This window comes from Suricata suricatta, chromosome 8 (assembly GCF_006229205.1).
Source record: "Suricata suricatta isolate VVHF042 chromosome 8, meerkat_22Aug2017_6uvM2_HiC, whole genome shotgun sequence".
Taxonomy (NCBI): Eukaryota; Metazoa; Chordata; class Mammalia; order Carnivora; family Herpestidae; genus Suricata; species Suricata suricatta.
In genome coordinates this window covers 120,694,527-120,700,526 of record NC_043707.1, presented here as the reverse complement: position 1 = coordinate 120,700,526, position 6,000 = coordinate 120,694,527, and the positions used below count along the sequence as shown (strand labels likewise).

Below are 6,000 nucleotides of genomic sequence, written 5' to 3'. Positions count from 1 at the left end.
CCCCCCCCCCCCCCCCTTACAGGCCTGGGCCGGAGGCAAGGGGTGGGGAGGGGATCAACAAGAGGTGGTCAGAGGACTTTTGCATGGGGGGAGGGGGAGGGTGGAGTTCCAGGGGACAGACTCTGAGGTCTGAGGAGCATGTACTGGTTTCACCCCCTGCCTTCAAGGCCCTTCTGGGTGCGGGTGAGACAGACACCTCAGAAATAACTCCTGTACCCTGCTGCTGTTGTGTGCATGTAAACAAGGTGTTAGAACAGCCATGAGGTGGGAATGATTAGTTCCAACTAGGATTGTGGAAGGAGAAACTTCGAAGAGAAGTTGAAGGTGTGGGAAGAAGGGGACAGGTTCAGAAGCTTTAGGGAGCAGAGGGGTGGGAGGAAAGGTGACATCTGGTGGCCCGTAGGCTTTGCATGCAGCAGAAGTGGGTTTAAATGTTGGCCCTGCCACTTTGCCGTGTGACTTTGCATGCATCACTTCACGTCTCTGAGTCCCAGGGTCCTCCTTAGCCAACAAGCCCGACCTTACAGGCGTTAGCAGCAGAATCAACTGAGGCAGTAAGTGTGCAGCGACCAGTGGGGTGTTAGGAAGGGAATGGAGTGGGGGAGGTCCTGAAGTTGCCTCTGTGTGTTAGGAGCCAGGCAGGGCCTCCCAGGTCCCAGCGATGTGCAATGCATGTGGGGGTGATACTCAGTGAGGTAAAGAGGCGCCACACCCGTCTGTCCCCTGATCAGCCCATCCTTGCCCTGCCTGGACTAGGCCAGCCTCCTTCCTGTAGGTTGCAGGTGCCAATAGAAGCTCCCAAGGCTCCCGGGCTGCAGCACCCGCTAGGCCAGTGGGGGTGGGGCCCCTGGCAGGCCAGGGCCACCACCTCCTCTGCGGAGTGGACCCTGGCCAGGAGCCTGTCTGGCTGTGCTGGACAGGAACGTCCCAGCCTGGCTGGGAAGATGCTGACGCTGTACAGGCCTCTGGAGGCCCGGAGCTCTGCTGGCTGGGGTTGTGCCCAGCTGATGGGACCCCGGCCGCAGGGTGAGACAGCGGCCAGGGTGGGAGTGAGGAAGGGAGATGCAAGGAGATGCCACTGGAGGGGGAGCCTGAGCAGAGTTTCTCTGTGGAACCAAAGAGGAACTGCCTGGGTTTGCCCCTCTGCCCTTCCTGAGCACCACATACGGGTCTGCTGGCCACAGAGCTAAACAGGATACCCCCAGAGGGCTCACTGTAAAGGTCACGGTGGCCTGAGATTTGTGGGGGCTTGCAGAATGGGTCTTTATCATAGTTCCATGATGAGGGTGGACCTTTCAGACTTTTCTTGGGTCCTGGGATTCTGATGTTTATTAAAGGACACCAGATTCTATTCCCATATAGTCTGTGTGCCCCTCACTTTTCTCCCTGGGTCTCAGTTTCTCTTTCAGTGAAATGAGAAGGGGAGATGAGCCTAGCGCCTCAAAGGGTCTTGCAGCACCCATTATTATAGCCTCCAGGACCTGGTTTAGGACTTAGTCCACCCCACAGGAGGGGAGGCGAAAGAATGGGGCAAGGGCAAGGTAGAGTGTGATGGGCCCACATGTCCCGTTCTTGGCCTGTGTTCTCTAATCATAATTAGAGCCACATTTCCTGTGCACAGCGCTCTGTGCTAAGCCTTTAATATGCAGCATTAACTAATATCCTTACAACCCCATGAGGGACTAGGTATTATTCCTATTTCTTAGGAGTTTAGGGAGGTGAGTCTACTTAACCAAAGTCACACAGTTGGGAAGTGGCTGGCCTGGATGTAAATCTAAGTTTGACCCCAAAGCCCAGACTCAGCTGGAATGGGAGGCCACCACCCGGCAGGTACCAAGGTTCCCACGATCGCTGCCTAGCCTTCACCTCTGGAACCCGCCTGCCCCTTTCTGGGTGTGCTCAGAGCTCTGGGATTGTTAGGCCTGGGAGCTGGGGGCCATCTGGGTGTGCTGGTGCCCACCAGGCCCAGCGTGGGGGCAGAAGAGCAGAAGGTGCAACCTGGAAGTCAGGGCCCTACCCAGGGCTTCCTTACAGGGCCAGCCCTGCCGACTACTGCCAAGGTAGGTATAAGAACCGGGCACCGAAAGGCTACCTTGGCTCTGTGACCCACCTTTGGACTTCAGTTTCTCCATCTGTAAAACATGGGTTTTAGGAATTGAGCGCAGCCATTCCTTGGCCCATGGGTTTGTGGCTGGAGTTGGTGATGGGGTAAAAGGTTAGAGGCAGGGTTAGGGTAGCAGCGGCTGAGCCTGAGGGAGAAGAGTTTGGGTGAGGAACAGCTTGGATCCGGAGCTGTTTATAAGTATTTCAGATGAAGAGACTGACGCTGGAGAGGTTGAAAGTCTTGTGTGGAGCTGTGCAGTAGTACGACACTGGGGGGCGGCTGGGGAGGGGAACAAGGGAAGACCTGGAGCACAAAATCCAGGCTGGAAACCTGGCCCGACCACTCACCTCGGTTTGGAGATGAGGCGACACACCCAAGAGAGAGGAGTACCTTCCCCTCATTGTCCTCATCTGTCAAATGGGAATAGGGATAATTTTGCCTTGGTCCACTTTCTGGGTCCCTGCGAAGGTCAAAGGAGATGAGGTATTTGTAGCTTCAGGTGAGATTGCTGGTCGTGTTCCGAGCGGAGCTGCAGTGGTGGGCGTGTTTGTGGGGGGAGGGCGCCTCTGACGGCCTCTGCTGAGACGCTGTTCCCTGGGGTGTGCGAGAGAACAGCCCCAAGAACACCCCCACCGCTTATCGGGTGGTTACCGTGTGCCAGGCACTGGGCCCAGAGCTTCCCCTCTGTTGTCTCTTCATCTGTACCTTGTGAGGTAGGTGGTGGCCTGGCCCACACTAGGTCCCTCTGATGCCCATGGTCGCAGCTCCCTGTAATGACAGTAGTTGCCAAGCACTGTGCAAAATGTTATATATATATATTGTTATTTAATCCTCACAACTACCCTGGAGGTGGGCACTAATGCAATCAATCTCCATTTTACAGAGAAAAAATTGAGGCATAGAGAAGTTGGGCTCTCATGTCTAGTGAGTAGGAGCCAGGGCTTGAACCCGGGGTTCTTTTTGTTTTTTTTTCCCTAAGTTTTATTTTGAAAGAGACAGAGAGTGCAAGCTGGGAGGTGGGGGGCAGAGAGAGAGGGAGACAGAGGATCCAGAGAGCTAGATGTGGGGTTTGAACCCACGAACTGTGAGATCATGACCTGAAGTCAGATGCTTAACTGACTGAGCCACCCAGGTGCCCCCAAGCCTGGCTTCTTAAGTTTCCTCCTTGAAGCGCTCACACAGTTGTAATCCATTCGTAAATTACATGATGGTCTTTTCACTGCTCTGTAGGCTCCATGAGGGGCAGCGGCCATGTCTGTTTTCATACTTTATCCCCAACACTGGGCACACAGTAGGTGCAGAGTTAGTATTTGTCCAGAAGGATCTTGCCACCTCCAGTGGGCTGGGCCCTAGGAGGAGCTCTCCGTGGGACATCAGATTATCCGATTGGTGACTAAGAGGGTCCCTGCCCTAGCAGAGCCCCAGAAGCAGGGACAGTGGCAGACGCAGGACTTCTCCCTGCTCAGGACGAAGAGGGGCCCCAAAGAGTTGGTTGTGCTTGTGTCTCATTGCTGTCCTTTGCTTCCATGTGCCCCTGCGGTGATGGCTCCACGACTTCTCCCGGCTGGGCTGGATGACCCCAACGGCTGCTGCTGGGTGAGTACTGGCCTGGCTAAATGACTGCCTCTCGGGCTTGATGGGCTTGATTCTAACGCATGTCTTGTAACTCGGGGGAGGCCACCGGGAGGTGTGAAGGGAGCCCAGCGGTAGCGGTAGCGGTGGAGAAACTGAGGGAGGGCGTTCTGTGAAGTCTGGGTCCTACCACAACCAGCTGACTTCTCTCCAGATGCTTAACACACTGGGTGGTGATTTTTGAGACACGTAACACCATGCAGAGGTCTCAGGGGCCAGACTGGTCGAGACTAGAACCCTCATTCTGCGGGGCGGCTCTTTGCATGTCACTTTCACATCTGTAAAATGGGAATCTCAATGTCTACCTGACTCAGTATGCTTGTTGTTTCCTTTATGTCAGACCCCCGAGGGCAGGGATTTTCGTTTATCTGTTCACTGATATATCTCCAGCATCTAGGATATTATGGCATATAGTGGGTACTCAGCGAGTATTTCTGAATGAATGAGCATATTCATTCACTGTCACTATGCCCCATCAATGTGCTCTGTATTGGATTAAATGGTTAATTGATATAAAGTGATCAACATCAGAGGGGCTCAGTGAACATGCATTCTGTCTTTCCTCACTAGACCTCTTTCCTTAGGGCCAGGGCTCCGTTAAGGGAGCTCTGGGTCCTCTGAATTGAGGGTGGGGCCGAGCCTCACGCCCATCCGTCAGCAGGGAGGGCCTCTGTGGAGAGGGATGGAGCCTCTCAGTTTCATCCGAAGAGAGGAGCAGCTGGGGAGGTCTGGGGCTGAAGGAGGGAGGGGTGAGGAGGGACTCTGCCTCCCTGTACTGCCACTATCCTCACCGTGTGACACTGGACAAGTCATCAACTTCTTTGTCTTGGAGACCTCATCTGCAACATGCATATCATAACATGTCTCCCACAGGGTGTGGGAAGGAGCCAGTGAGAAGTGCCCAGAACAGGGCCCTGTTTGGTAATTATTGGTTTCCACCCAGTTCTAGAAAGGAGGCTCCTCCCTTGGGAGGGGGCTAAGTAAAGTATCCCTCTATTGAGCTCCTTTCTCCTCTTTCAACTTCCCACCCAGCTGGGACTAGAATCTAGGAGACAGGAGCCCCAGATTCCTCAGCAGTCCGGCCAGGGCCCTGGGCTGACAGTGTGGAAGTAGGTCCCATTCTTTTGCTGTGTGACTTGATTCAGTAACCTACCTTCTCTGGGCCTCGATTGCCTAGCCTACAAAATAGGGTTAATAAAGGACACTTCCCTGGAAGAATTATTTAATGAGCAAATGGGTGGATCTGGCATTATTATCACTATTACTTTTGGATCTGGCTGAGGAGGTGCCAAAGGAGGGCCCTGGAGGATTACATCCCATCTTGGCCTTGGGATCTTCATATGTGTTACTGCCATCAGATGTTTCTCATATGCTGGGTGGGTTGTTACATGCTATTTTAGATGCATTAGCTCATCCTGGAAATCCTGGCATGAGGGTCCCTGATTTGCGGATGTGGGAACTGGTACTGAGTAAATCAAGTGAGTTACCCAGACTCACAGTGTTATTTAGGGGTAGACTTGGAGCTCCGATCCAAGTCTGCTTACCCCATGCCCCAAATTCTTAAGGGCCAGGGCCTATGCCTGATCCTTCTCTATCTCCAGTGCTCAGTGCAGGGCGAGTGAGGCTTACAGGAGTGTTTGCTGAACTCAAAAGCACATGCACACTCAGTGCACCCCCACCCTGGCCGGTGGTCTGAGTTTGAGACAACGGAAAGCAGGAGAAGGCCAGATAGCATAGTGTTTGAGAGGCAAACCGATCTGGCTTTGCATTCCATATCTATTGCTTACTCGTGTGACCTCGAGCAAGACATTTAACCTCTTGGAGTCTCAGTTTTCCTTATCTATAAAATGGGGATAACAAAAGAACCTATGTACCTCCTAGAGTCCTAGTGAGGATTAAATAATGCAATGAGGTGCATGGTGAGCAATGTAATTATTGTTATTGTTATAGTTATGGGTGTTATTTTAGGATTACAAAGATTTCCCTCTTGGGATAGTGGAGATGAGGTCTGGGAGGGGCCTGCTGGGGACAGGAAGGTAGCAACCTCGTCTGACAGGTTCTGAAAGACACCTGTGGGTGAAGGGAGGGAAGAGGTCTCTTGGAAGTAAGGACATTCCTCTCTTTCCTAGCCATCTGCTTTCATTCGTACCCACTTTGTGCCAGGCCCGGTGCTGGCCATGGGGCACCAGGTGAATCTGTGTCTCTGCCTCCTTGCCCCGCCCCATCTCAGAGTCTAGCTTAGGAAAAGGACACAGAACTACCAA

At 53.3% G+C, this 6,000-nt stretch overlaps 1 protein-coding gene across 1 annotated transcript in view; it reads left to right on the top strand.

The window, feature by feature from the left end:
* EPB41 (erythrocyte membrane protein band 4.1) overlaps nucleotides 1–6,000 on the top strand; it is a 190,661-nt gene that overhangs the window by 665 nt on the left and 183,996 nt on the right. The window lies entirely within an intron of this gene.